Source organism: Coccinella septempunctata, chromosome 2, assembly GCF_907165205.1.
Source record: "Coccinella septempunctata chromosome 2, icCocSept1.1, whole genome shotgun sequence".
Taxonomy (NCBI): domain Eukaryota; kingdom Metazoa; phylum Arthropoda; class Insecta; order Coleoptera; family Coccinellidae; genus Coccinella; species Coccinella septempunctata.
The window spans coordinates 31,138,379-31,151,638 of NC_058190.1; the positions used below are offsets into that span (position 1 = coordinate 31,138,379).

The window sequence follows — 13,260 nt, forward strand, 5'->3', positions numbered from 1 at the left end:
TTGAATTCGTCATTTAAATTAAATGAATCGTTCAGTGAATACCCTTTTGATGGAATAATCATGTCACAATGAAATTCCATAATTTTCTCCGAGAGTTCCACTGAGAAAGTAAGATTGAGCGCTCCCTACCCAATAAATGCTGCAATCTTGGTTTCTAGAACAAGAAAATATTATTTCGGTATCACGACTGCTTAAATGGAAAAAGCCTTCCATTCAATTATGTTGAGAACTTATACTTTGAAGTGAGAATTTCATTGCACGAAGACATATAGATATATATTTTATTATAAGAGTTTGATGATATTCTGATAACGGAGATCTTTCTTAATTTACAAATTTGAAGTATCTGAGTCCCAATATCAGAATTCTATGGAGGCTAAATAAAAATTAGAGAAAATTACTTTTATATCCTCTTCGAATGTACGAGGATCATTCAATAAGTTCTCAGAAGGTCTAAGAGCTGGTAAATGTTTTTTTTTATCAAGCATCATTACTTAATAGATATCTGTCAAAATTTCATACATAACCTCCACATGGTTTAATTTTTATTGTCGATTTGGAATTCAAATGTAGATTGCAGCGACATGGTGTTGACAGTTCGAAATAAAAAGTTAATGCAGTAATTGTCATTTTTGAAGGGGATTTTGAGATTTTCTTCCAATAAATCCTTTTTTCTCAGTTGATAGTTGTTTTGTCACAATTTTGAAGATTAATTGTCGAAACTGGATTCACGTGTGTTAATTATTATCAATTTCAGGTCAATAAATGTCATGAAGTATTGGTATCTATAAAAAAAAATTCCGAGTATGTTCTGAATCAGCTGATAAAAAAAGCAATATTTTTTGAATCCGAACTTCTTGGTTCTTTACACAATCATAAAGAAGGAAATTGATTTATAGTAGCCACAACTATGATATCTAGCCTTCTCCATTATATACAATGACTAAAATTGCAACATTGATGCTAAGAAAACTTGTCCAAGTTGAACTGGGAATCGGAAATGATTTTCTGAATGAATTTTGTGTAAATGTTATCGAAGTTCATATGTATATCTACTTACTAAATGAAAAAAGTCCTGTCTGAGGGAAACAGATTTATTTTTGTGTAAATTCTTTCATTTTGAGGTTATACATCCAGGTGAGTTAATTCACCTCCTATTCTTCGTAAGTGATTTGAAATGTACAAAACCTTCCTTAGGCTATAAGGATGAGTTACATATGTCCTTAAACATTGACTAAAAGTTCATTTCATTGTGGAAAATAGTAAAAACTGACATCTTCACAAGAAATTCGTAATCGAAAATTTGCTCAAAGGATACAAATTATGAAAACTTCACTAAGCTTTCCCCATTATAACGAGATAGATGAAGATATTTTAAACAGATTGAGATATATTTTTTATGAAAGATCTCATTGAAACCCCAAAATATTCTCGATGTAAACAAACAAAAGTGCATTAACTTTTTATTTACAAGACTTGACACCAGGGGGCGTATCGCTTGTTTAGAATTCCCAATTGAAGCAAGCAACTTTTATTTATTTGAAAAAACGGAAAAAAAGTGAATTCCTGGAAGTGATAAAACACTTTCATTTAAAAGGCTTAGCATAGAAAGAGATTGAAATGGACGAAGTTCGTGGCACATCTGCTCCTGTGTTTGCAACTGTTTAAAATTGGGTAAATGAATTTCATCATGATTGCTGTATCACGTTACCGAGAATAAATCTACAAAAAGACTTATAAACAAAACTATCGATGCGATCAAACTTATAATTTCTTAGGGTTACTTGTGTCTGTGTGCCCTCCTGTGACCTACAGATCCTTTCACACTCCGGGATAGTCACCAACCAGATCTGGCCGATACTGTATTCTTCTCGAGTCTCCATTATAACTGTGGACCAAAGACCTCCACTGTGATCTGTCTAACGCTAGTTGTTCCCAGTTATGATCGGCATTAACTGATTTTAGGGATTGATGCAGTATATCCTTATACCGCTTATACTGACTGGCCTCCTGGTTTCCGAACTCCCTCTGTGAATTCGCCATACAGAGCTATTTTGGGGAGTCTTGTGTCTTGCATCCTCAGAATGTTTTACAACTCGCGCGCTGCAAGACTTCTGCATTTGAAACTTTGTGGAACCATCTGATGTGCATTATTTCTCTAAGATGACGTTGTTGCGTTTGTTCAAGCTGTTTAATATGTCTCCGGTAGGGCGTCCAGCTTTGGCTTCCGTAAAGAAGCGTTGGGAGGACTACTGCTTTGTAAACAGCTGTCTTGGTCTTCAGATTGAGGTCGTGATTTTGAAACACTCTGTCCTGTAGCTTCCAGAATGCCCGTGATTCCGTTACGGTTGTGTATTTTCCATTTTTTTGTAGGAGCTGCGTTAGAAGGTGTTCAAAAGCTGCACTGATAACGCTGTCAGTGCAACTTTGGTTGCGGTTTCGACTAGATTATCTTGTGGCATAGGTATCCTGAGACGACAAAGTCTCAGGTAACTTAAACAACGCAGAGAGCCATTTCCTAGTCAAGCCAATGTTTAGGTAATTGTGGGAAACATAGTTATACAGCTTATGTTCGGTCACCAGAGCCTCGTTCGTAAGAACAGGATAATGACCAAAGTTGTAATCGCCCAAATTTCAATTTTGGAATATAACTCGAAAACAAAAGAAGATAGAGGAATGCAGTTGATGGCGTTATTAGTTTTTCGAAAAAAGACGACATGAACAGCACATTTATTTTCCTCTATCTCGTTGGGTAAAAAAGTTGTAATTCAGGTATCACCAATTTTGCCCACCCTGTCGTTATTGAAAAGATTCAGCGAAGAAATCCGAAAGTAACGTCCTCATTTGAAAAAGAAGAAGATTCTTTTCCATCAAAACAATGCGGACTGCATTAGCCGTTGCAGTGGCAACGGCTAATCTCATGGAATTAAAGTTTCAATTAATTATTACCACACCGACTGTTGTATTCACCAGCTTTGGCCCCCAGTGACTACTTCTCCTTTCCAAACTTGAAGAAATGGCTCGGCGGACAACAGTTCTTGTCAAACGGGGTCATCACCCGAACAAATGCCTATTTGGAAGAACTTCAGGAATCTTACTTTTGAGAAGGCTTGAAAAAGTTGCAGCTTGGAGGAGTGTATAGAACTAGAAGGAGATTATGTTGAGAAATAATTTTTTTTTTGTCAAACCCAGACGAGTTTCCTTCAAAAACAGGATAACAGGTTTCAACAGGCCCGGATCTAGGGGGGGGCAAGCGAGGCGCTTGCCCCGGGCGCCAGCTCAAGGGGGCGCCAAAATCAACCAGAGGTTAAAATTTTTTTACTTTTGATTTTCTCGGAAAGAATTAATTTCCTAGTTCTAAAATGGAAAGTGTAGAATGGAAACATGATATATCATCACTATGCCTAAAATCAATGAGGGATCAATTAACTGCATATTATTCAGTCATCTACGAATGACCGCCACACTTGGGTGAAATAGGTTGAAAGATCTGATATGTTCACACTGCGTCGCAAGCAGTAATTTCTTTGCCTGCCGACTCATCGCCTTCTCATCTGGAAGTAAGGGCCGAAATTTCCGATTTTCTATAGACAATAACTTGAAAACTAATCCTTTCAGCATAATTCTGGTTGCATATTCGTAATCTATGCCTTAGTAAAAACACCAATTTTGGTGGAAATCGGTAAGATTGAAATTTTTTCAAATTTTCCATAGATGTACCGAGTTTTTCACCATAATATGAGCCCCCCTTTAACTTTGTTACTAAGAGAGGTACAAAAAAATGTCTTATACAAAAGTTTCACGAAATTGAGTGTTTTAAAGTTTTGTCACAAAATGAAATATATACAGAGTTGGCGATTTTTTGAAAAATATTTTTGGTCTCCGATCAAAACCGACTTCATTCTGTACACTAATTCGAGGGCGTAGAACACGAATATGCAAACAGATATTTAAAAAAAAAATCATTTTTCAAGTTATGGTCGATGGAAAATCGGAAATTTTGGACCTTCGCGGAAAAATTCATAAAATCTGAACTGTTCGTGATAGATGAATGAAGTGTGGATTTTTATATTTGCAAAGAACCAATTCAGCACCAAAAAAAACAGCATATGACTAGTGCCTTTTTTCTAGCTGCTACAGCTCCTCAAAGTTGACCAATATTTCCGAAATTTTGCACTAAAAGTGATTTATTTCTCAAAATACAGATCCTCCAAAAATCTAATTGCATATTCGTGATCTTCGACCTTGAATTAATATGTAAAATGATCCGGGTCGACATATATAGCTAAAAAAATAAATTTTTGTTCGGAATAATTTCGTTCATGAAGCGCGGGTAAAAACGATAGACGAGGGCGGGTTGCAAACGACATTCTTGTAAATACAAACTTTTTTATTTTTCGAACGATGGCAACCCGAGTCATTTTTTTTACTAATTCGAGGTCGTAGATTACGAATATGCAATTTTTGGGAGTATTTTGGGAAAAAAATAACTTTTAAAGGAATAATGAGAAAAAATATCTTCTGATGGAACAATGGGAAAAAAATAAGAGTGATTTTTTTCCCAAAGTACTCATCTTAGGAAAAATCGAATTGCATAATCTATACGACCTCGAACTAGTGAAAAAAATAACTCGGGTTGAAAGCGATGACGAATATGCAATTAGATTTTTCCTACGAACCTTAGAAGGGGGGGGGCCATCATGAATTTTTGCCCCGGTCAGAAAAAATCGTAGATCCGGGCCTGGGTTTCAAATGTTTTGGGGGAAGAAATAATCATCATAAACAAGCACTGGCAACGATATCTTCAACGATACCTTCAACTTTTGATGTTGATATTAGTTCCAATTTTTTATAATATGATTTTCCTCACTATTCCATTGACTACCTGGAATGAAAAAATATACTGCACCAGCATTTGAATGTTTGTTCAGTTGACCAGGCTATACGTCAAATTAATAAATGGATGATACATTCATCAAATCCAGATCTGGAATTCTAAAGCGTTTATCTCAATCCAAAATTCAAGTTTTGACGGAATTCATTTCCTGTCCCGAATTATCATGTTGTACCCCAGAATAATCTTTCCAAGTATCGCATTAAGGGAGAAATTATTCATTCTAGTAATTTATCATTTCTCCAATTTGAATCCGCATGAATTAACCGTCAATTAGTCCTCGTGACTGGATGGAATAACACGTCCATACAATAAATTCAGCGAAAAGTCATCAATAAAATTACTTCCACCGTAACGACTTCAACTGATTTGTTAGCAGTTAGGAGATAATAAGTGCAACTTCTTGTGTTACAGAAGTTTGAAAAATTTCTATGAAAGTTAATATAAAATGATGTAGGTTTTATCAAATGAAAGATAATATTTTGTGGGTTGAAAGCACACCCTACTTGAGGATTCTTCAGTATGAAATGCCGCTTTATTTCATTAATTTGGTGACATTGTATCATTGAGTATTAACCCCCCTCTTGGGTTTAATACTCAATGACTGTAATTAGAGATAAGAACATTTCTTCAAGATTTCGTTTTGAGTACAGTGAACGAGAAAACTTTCGAAATGAACTGATGCTGGGTAATATACAGGGTGGGCAAAATTCGTTGTCAACTCAAGGGATCTCGAGAACTATAGCAGCTAGAAGAAAACTGATAAAACAGCTCTTGACTAATCTAAAACTCGAAACAGATCTATCCTAACGTTCATAGATTTTGAGTTATGAACGAAAATTGAGAAATTGTCATTTTCATGTTCATTTTCATTCAAAAATTGAATAACTCGTTTATTGGAACTCGTATTCGAAATCTGGTTGTTACATTCTACAGGCACTTTTTTATGAGGAATATGATATTATTGAATTTTTTGATTAAGTCATTTTCAAGATATGACAGCGAATTTTGGTTTTTCAAATGTAAACTATAGTGGAAAGTTCTTTCATCTTGCTGCAATTTTTTGCTGATTTCAAAAATGTATCATATGTCATTATTCACATGTATAACATAAGAAAAAAATTTAATAATTTTTCCTGCTTTTCGATTCACTGTTGAATTTTCAGTTGGCTGGCGTAACCATAGCGACCGATGAAAATGCATTTTGGTTCGTGAACTCCACATGATAATTCTATGTGAGGTCAACCTTCTGTGATAGGAATCACCGACAGTCGAATAATTTTTTTTTTATATATTATATCATATCGAGATCGATATCCTTAAGAGAGTAAAAGACTAAAAGGTTTTTCTATTTATGGAAGAGTCCGTAATATAAAAAATACACAATACAGTGTCCGAATTGTGAAACATTGTTAGATAAGCATGCCAAACTAACACTACTTATGGCGTTGTCGATGTGAATACTGGTGACTTCTCTCGTTTTCCGTTCTGTTTCTTAATTGTTCATAATTTTGTATTCTTGTTTCGTAAATTTTATTTTTCAATCTGTGATTCCTATCATAGAGGCTCAAGTTTACAAAAGATAATGCATATTCAACAGTCTCTATGCTAATGCCAGCTTACTCATCATTCAGCAGGAAAAATTATTAAATTTTTTTCTCGTGTAATATTCATGAAATCAGCAAAAAAATTGCAGCAAGATAGAAGAACTTTCAACTATAGTTCATATTTGAAAAATCAAAATTCCCTGTCGTATCTCGGCGACTGGATAAAAAAATTCAATAATATCATATTCGAATTCCTCATGAAAAAGTGCCTGTAGAATGTAACAACGGATTTCGAATACGAGTTCAAATAAGCGAGTTATTCAGCTTCATTGAAAATGACAATTTATAGATTTTTGTTCATAACTCAAAATCTATGAAAGTTAGGCTAGATCTGTTTTCAGTTTTGGATTAATCAAGAAAAAAGAGCTAGAGAATGTGTTATCAGTTTTCTTCAAGCTGCTATAGTTCTCGAGATCTCTTCAGTAGACAACGAATAATGCCTACCCTGTACAGATTATTGTCGACCCAAAAAATAATAAATAAATAAATACTAAATTCTAATTTCCGAACGAAAAGACGACTATTTTTTAAGGCAGATATCATTTGTTCAGACACTTTTCGTCATCAAACTTTTTTCGTCTGCAGTCGTCAGTATGATACGGCTCTTTATGAGAGAGGCAATTTAAAAAAAACTTCATTGCCTGTGAAAATACCTGTCATTTGCTGTTGTCAAATCGATCATAAGAAATCCCCTACTTTTCATGAGTTAACTAAGAAACTGGTGCCAATATTGGTTACTATCAAAAATAGATATAGATAGCGATATGGAACATAGTAGCACTCTTCCATTTGGATTAATTCCCCCCGAAATCACGAATTCTATTCGAAAAATAATACAACACATCCAAGAATTGGCATCAGAAGCATGATGTCGAGAATCTCTCAGAAAATGATTTTTTGGTCCAAACTAGTGAAGCTGACAATAACGTTATGGTCAATATACTTAAATCCACAATAGCCGTTAGGGAAATCGTCAACCTATCCAAATTTCCGAAACTTTTTGCAAAAAAAAAAGGCGTTGAAAACCTATTTGGTCGAGATGAAATGAACAGAATTTCTTTTGCACGAGGTAAAATGTTTCAATTCACTTTGATGATGTATTTATTGTTGAATTATTACAGTTTTGTTTTCATTATTGGAATTGCTAGGGCCTGTCGTGAAATGACGACCAGATATATTGTTGATCAAACCGACATGCTTGTAATAACCGTTCCAGACTCAAAAAATAGTAAAAGACGAGTTTTCACGGTCACAGACAATATTTGCAACGGAGTGAATCCTTTGGACATATCTTGTCATTACTCCAGCTTAAGACAGTGTAAGTGAGACTGGTGTACATGCATTTCCACAGATGCCCCGATTTATCGTGAAATAGGAAAGTGGAGTACCTGAGACGTACTCTGGTAGGAGACTTGAACCACCTCAAATATTTCAATTCGAATTTCGCGCTACCGGTATCGCAAATATAGATTGCAGCATACTCGTAAAAAGGCACAACTAGGGTGGTTCCATTTTGGCCGCCATCAGAACAGTTCGGGAGGTAGAGGGTTGAACGTGATTTTGTTGTTAGGAAGAAAGAAATTGAATAATTTTTGTTTCAAAAGTTTAATAGGTGTTATTTTGTTTTATTGCTGTCATTGTTTAATATTGTTTCACAAACGGTGAGCTCTTTTAATAATAGTTGTAGAAGTTTCAAGAAAATATCTATTGAATATACTTAAAGAGAGTGCGGGAGACTTGACCCATGCTATGGTTGGGAGACATAATTTATAATTGAATAATAGAAATGAAAATAAAAAATATAGAAAGGACCAAAAAATTAAAAAATCGTAAATAAGTGAGAGTGACTCTGAAATAGAAAATATGTATGATGATGAAAACCTTGACATAGATAATCGTTGGTCATTGGGAATTGTTTTCTTTCAATGTTTTTCTTGATAAACAACCTTATGGTCAAGTCTCTCGCCCCCTGTGCAACTCTCCCATGGGTTAGGGAGACATAAGCAAATTTTGGGTTCCTAGAAAAAGAAATGATATACTCAAAATGTTCATCGCACCTTCACTCTACCATTATCTATCGTTACCTATTTAGGCATGATATCTTCACGCTAGAAAATGAGTTGCTTCCATTTACAGATACAACTTAAGTGGCTTCAAAGTGAAAAGGGGTTCAACTCTTCCGGACTCAAAATTGCCAATCTACCACCTACCATCTGCAACACTGTTGGTCTATGCAGGCGAAGGTATCCTACCTTCTATCATTAAAACAGCACAGAGGATAGAAATCCTCATCACTTACCGAAGGAAACATTGAGCATTCCAATGTAATCGAAAACCATTTCAACAGGTAAAGCACTGCAAGAAAGAAGTTTTGAAAATAGTGCTGCTGGATCACCTGCATCTGAAGTTGCTTCTACAAGTGATCGAAATCAAATCTTCATTTGCGAAAGCAGGATTCAATTTCAATAATTGCACCAACATTCAATATGCATCTTCGACATTGTATATAAGTAAAGTGTTGTTACACTGTAGGTAAAACATAGTACATGCCTTTTGAAGGAACTAAACTATTGAATAGACCTGGCACTTAACCAAAAAGATGTATCTGGACTTCCATTTGCTATTTTACGTTTTCTTCAGCATGTGCAACGATCGGTTGAAAGTATAACAAATTGCTTAGGAGAAAACTGGACAGATATTTCAAAAAACTGATTTTCCCAACCTTCGTTGAGCCGCCTGCTTAAATCATCGTTTCCAAACATCCTGTAATATATGGGTTCAACTTTAAACATTTTAGGAAATAGACAACTTCGGAATAATTAATTAAAAAGTATTGAAACAAAGACCAAATATCAAGATAGTACCCACAATTAGTTCGTGAACTTGTAGAGTGAGCTTGCTGAAACCAAACAATCAACGCACCTCATGATATATATTGTGTATACATCAGCTTGCACATACGACAATGTCAAGCTGTAATGAACACTGAAGTACACATTTCGGTGAACACAATTTGATACAATCAATTTCTGAACAGTTCTGTTATAGCCGAGCCCTTTGATGTGTTTTACTCGCTCGAAGAGGTTTTATGTAGGTATGGCTTTAATGAATCGAAACCATGAACTTCCACGTTGGGAAATCTATTTTGAATATGCTGCATCACCTTAATTCTGGAAGAATATACAACCGGATGAGACAAAATCGATTTATATGTCCTATGACACTGTTATGCAATTTAAGGACATAAATCATCATATTGATCCCGGGCGTTACATAATCTGAACTGTCTGTATTTGGAAACAGGATGGGAGGAAAAAGGGTTTCTCAAATGAAGAATAACCAAGATAGGGAGTAGAACATTATTGCTAATTAACTTTTTTGATGCCTGGAGAAAGTACTGAATAGGAAATCAGAGGGAAAAATCCTTTGACTTCATTCCACAATAATTGGAAATTTCCGAAAGAGAAAACGTAAGAATTAATGAAGCCAGGCCAGTCAGACAGAAAAACCGTTAACTAAGGATTGTTTAGCTTTAAAATTATACACAGCTTTGAGAAAGGATGTGGCCCTGATAGCTTTATATAATTGGGATTGAGGGAATTGTTCTTTAATATCACAGGTAAAAATCATTGACGTTACTGGATTAGTCAAAGAAAGAGAATGTTTTTTGAGGGGGGGTTGGTGGTCCACTTTTACTGAATGAGAGCATATTTCTTTATTTACTATTTTACTTATTTCGAATTTGGGTGTGTCCTCTTCAAATACAGCGTGTATTGAAGGTGAGGCTTTTTTTCAACAGAAGGAAAAACTCGTCAAAATGAAGCGTTTCACCAAAAATCACTATACAAAACTTTCAAAATGACAAAATTGAAAAAAAAAATTAAATTGAAAATGATCACTGAAATAGATCCTTATACGACCCTAGACCGTTTTTCAGCTGAATTATCGTAAAGCAGTGGGAAAAAACTTATCTCCTCATTCGACCATGTGGTTTCGTTTAGAATATCGGCTCGTTCGATATTTACGTTGTATAAAAATGAAAGCTTAGGATTGCCGAATTGTTCTCATTATTTTTTAGTAACTTACACGATTTTATGAAATGGCTCATTTCGATACCAACTGACAGATTAGATTTAGGACACAAGTGTAAAAAATAGATTAATACTTCAAAATCTCACCAATAAATTATTCACGAATTTTTTCACAATGGGCATCACAATCTTCTTATTCAAACTTTCCAACAATAGTCGTTAAAATGAGAAAACATCATAGCACCTTTCAACATAACTAACATAAGCACTTTCAAGAAACTGCCTCGATTTTCTACATTTTTTTTCAGCCTAACTTGCACGATACAACAATTATGATTCTCTCAAAGGTGACCTGATGCATCTAATCCAATGAGCTTGGCACTGAACCATTAATTGTCCAGCCATATGTATATGTTTTGTTTCGTTTTTCGGAAGCCTGAGTCACCTTCCACAGTCCCGTACTTGAAATTCAATGAAATTTTGTCGAACTTCTAGGGGTTGTATCTCAGCCATCTTGGATATATTATATAGACAATTTTTGGTTAAACGACTTATTTTGATGAGTTCTACCTTCTGTAAAAAAAAACCTCACCTTCAAAAACACCCTTTATAGACAACATATGGAAGGACAATTTACCATCGAGAATGACAACTAAGTCTTCTACTTTACCAACTTGATTCACTGGTTCATAGTTCTTTCACTTTTCAAATGCATGCTTTGTATTTTGCTTTGGTTTGCCCGAAATTTGAAATAATTACGAACTATGATAACCTATACAGGATACAGGGTCTTTGATTGGAACATATATTTTAACAATAGTTTTCAAAGGTCAAAACATGACTTTGACCTTGGGACTAAGCTGGTATACTTAACTCACTTTTGAGCTACCGAAATTTCGTTGGCGATAAATATTGAATATTCTATCCCTGATTTCCATCTTATTTTCAATAATATAATGAAATTAAGCTTGCAACCACCAATATTAGCTCTAACATCTTTTGTAATCATTTATTATCGTTGTTTATTTAACATTTCATAAATGAGTTACCAGATAAAAACATAACTGTTCAACCTTTCATTTTCATAGAAATGAACGATATTTTCTCTAAACATTCAAAAGTTGCCAAGTTAAAAAACACAGAAAACTTTTATTATGACAACAAAATTCTTTTCAGGGTAATAAGATAAATCTATTACACTAGTGTAAATGCGCTATCCAGGCACATAACTTGAAGAATGTTTTATGTTTTAGGATTATGCTATGCGTGTTTATTCACCCGAATAATTTTCCGAATTTCACAGATGCTCTGTATGAATATTTTTTTATATCGAATTACTCGTTAACGGGGCGTTATACGAGGAAATATGAAGAATACTTTTATTTTTCAAAATGATGAAATATTCTTCGGTAAACATTCAACTTATTTGTTTTTTTTGTAATTTCTTTCTGGTACTTTTATGGTATGTAATGATCATAATGCACAGAGAATATTCATTACATCAATGAAAAACCATATTCCGAAAATCATCAAATCATCTCATTAGATAGAATCGTTGTGGCATAAAATTGAAAATTACATTTTTATGGATTTTCAATAGCCTGAACCGAATTGCAAAAATTTTGTAAATGAAAAAAAGTGTTTCTGTTGAGCTCAGGAATCTTCTGTCAAAATACATATAAAAATAATTTGTCAAAAATATTAGAAAGCAACCCGAACTAGTAAGAAAGCGTTTGAAAACCTACGTTATAGTAAATTTTTGGTCAATCCTATTGTTTAAGAGTGAGTTTATACTATAGATACATCAAATGAAATAAAAGAAGGAACAAAGTAATGAGAAACCCCTATTGGCTTTTCGATATCTTTCACCTTTTCTCTGAATTTGTTCGGAAATGGTATTTCGTACAGAACTTAAATCTCATTAGAAATCTTTCGAACTGATGGTAACTTTAAAACAGGAAGACATATAAAGTTCAAGAGTTCTCATAGTTAACACATTGAATCAACGAACATTCGGTAGATTGAAGTTGGTCGATTCGGAAAGTTATCTATTTGCATCATTCCTTCACACAATATTCTAGTATCTTGATTGCAGGAAGCTGTTCGGCTCGGATATAGTTACTTTAATACGAGTATGTCTGAAGTTGGATAAGAAGATTAAAACTTGGCTCTTGTGGCGGCTTTCGCGTAGTTGAGTCCTTAGGGATTTCCTCACTATCTCTACATCCGTGGTTCACATTCCTGGCTGAAATGAATAAATATATTCGTTTCGACATTTTAGGAATATTTCTTATCAGATAGACAGGAGAGTGTTCAGGTTTTTATAGAAAAATAAGGCATAAAGGATAAATTGTCACTTTATCATGTAGAATAAAGTGGCGTAGTCTAAACTTTCTCGAAATTACATTCAAAAAAATGATAGTTACGATTAGTTAGTGCTGGACTGAGAAAACCTTCAACTACGTCACTATATTCTACACAAAAAAGTCACTAAGTGACTATAAAATGTTACCTCTTTTCGATATTGCCATTGAGTATTAATACTTAATGATATTGCTAAGAACTTTAAAGATAGAGGCACCAATACAGAGCCGAAAAATCAATTTTCACTTACCTACCTATAACTTGAAAACAAAAGGAGATAGAAGGATGCGATTTTTTACAGTACCCATCTTTTAGGAATCCATATCGAAATATGACAGTAGTCAGTGAAAAATCTGCAAAACGC

The 13,260-nt window shown here is 34.3% G+C and overlaps 1 protein-coding gene across 2 annotated transcripts in view; it reads left to right on the plus strand.

Annotated features, from left to right (window-relative positions):
• Positions 1-13,260, plus strand: part of LOC123306880 — a 306,081-nt gene that overhangs the window by 18,535 nt on the left and 274,286 nt on the right. The gene's annotated exons all lie outside the window — the stretch shown is intronic.